Source organism: Arachis hypogaea, chromosome 16 (assembly GCF_003086295.3).
Source record: "Arachis hypogaea cultivar Tifrunner chromosome 16, arahy.Tifrunner.gnm2.J5K5, whole genome shotgun sequence".
Taxonomy (NCBI): Eukaryota; Viridiplantae; Streptophyta; class Magnoliopsida; order Fabales; family Fabaceae; genus Arachis; species Arachis hypogaea.
In genome coordinates, this window is record NC_092051.1 from 91,003,426 (window position 1) to 91,005,089 (window position 1,664).

The 1,664-nt window shown below is 37.1% G+C and overlaps 1 non-coding gene across 1 annotated transcript; it reads left to right on the forward strand.

Moving 5' to 3' along the window:
- The first annotated feature begins 541 nt into the window (after positions 1-541).
- Positions 542-649, forward strand: LOC112760982 (small nucleolar RNA R71). Its single transcript, XR_003181393.1, has one exon. It is a non-coding gene; the product is annotated as a small nucleolar RNA R71 (small nucleolar RNA).
- Positions 650-1,664: the final 1,015 nt, after the last annotated feature.

Below are 1,664 nucleotides of genomic sequence, written 5' to 3' on the forward strand. Positions count from 1 at the left end.
CTGTCTGTTGCTGAGTTGATGATGGAAAAGGCTTGCTATTGCGAAACCTGTTTCTTCCATCATTATTAAAGCCTTGTTGGGGCTTTTGATCCTTCCATGAGAAATTTGGATGATTTCTCCATGTTGAGTTATAGGTGTTTCCATAAGGTTCACCTAAGTAATTTACCTCTGCTATTGCAGGGTTCTCAGGATCATAAGCTTCTTCTTCAGGAGAAGCCTCTTGAGTACTGTTGGATGCAGCTTGCATTCCATGCAGACTCTGAGAGATCATATTGACTTGCTGAGTCAATATTTTATTCTGAGCCAATATGGCATTCAGAGTATCAACTTCAAGAACTCCCTTCTTCATAGGCGTCCCATTACTCACAGGATTCCTTTCAGAAGTGTACATGAACTGGTTATTAGCAACCATGTCAATGAGTTCTTGAGCTTCTGCAGGCGTTTTCTTTAGGTGAATGGATCCACCTGCAGAAGTGTCCAGTGACATCTTTGATAGCTCAGATAAACCATCATAGAATATATCCAGGATGGTCCATTCTGAAAGCATGTCAGAAGGACACTTTTTGGTCAACTGTTTGTATCTTTCCCAAGCTTCATAGAGGGATTCACCTTCTTTCTGTCTGAAGGTTTGAACATCAGCTCTAAGCTTGCTCATCTTTTGAGGAGGAAAGTACTTGGCTAAGAAAGCCGTGACCAGCTTATCCCAAGAGTTCAGGCTGTCTTTAGGTTGAGAATCCAACCATAATCTAGCTCTGTCTCTTACAGCAAAAGGGAAAAGCATGAGCCTGTAGACTTCAGGATCTACTCCATTAGTCTTAACAGTATCACATATCTGCAAGAATTCAGTTAAGAACTGAAAAGGATCTTCAGATGGAAGTCCATGAAACTTGCAGTTCTGCTGCATCAGAGAAACTAATTGAGGTTTCAGCTCAAACTTGTTTGCTCCAATGGCAGGAATGGAGATGCTTCTTCCATGTAAATTGGAATTAGGTGCAGTAAAGTCACCAAGCATCTTCCTTGCATTATCATTATTTTCGGTTGCCATCTCCTCTGCCTGTTCGAAAATTTCTGAAAGGTTATCTCTGGATTGTTGTATTTTTGCTTCTCTTAATTTTCTCTTCAGAGTCCTTTCAGGTTCTGGATCTGCTTCCACAAGAATGTTTTGGTCCTTGCTCCTGCTCATATGACAAAAAAGAAGGCACAGAAAAATAATAATAGAGATCCTTTATACCACAGTATAGGGATCCTTTTATGAGTGGAAGAAAAGAGGGGGAGACAAAGAATGTGATGTAAAGGAAGAAACACAACTGTACGAATGGAAGAGATGTGAGATGAGATGTTAGGATATGAATAAATAAATAGAATGAGATGGGGGAGGGATTATTTTCGAAAATTATTTTGAAAAAGAGTTAGTGATTTTTGAAAAATGGTTTTTGAAAAATGGTTTTTGAAAAAATGTTAGTAATTTTCGAAAATTTTTGAAATCAAAAATAAAAGATAAAAATAATTAGTTAATTAAAAAGAAATATTTGAAAAAGAGGGAAGATATTTTCGAAAATGAGAGAGAGAGAGTTAGTTAGGTAGTTTTGAAAAAGTTAAGAAACAAACAAAAAGTTAGTTAGTTAGTTGAAACAATTTTGAAAAGATAGGAAGTTAGGAAGTTA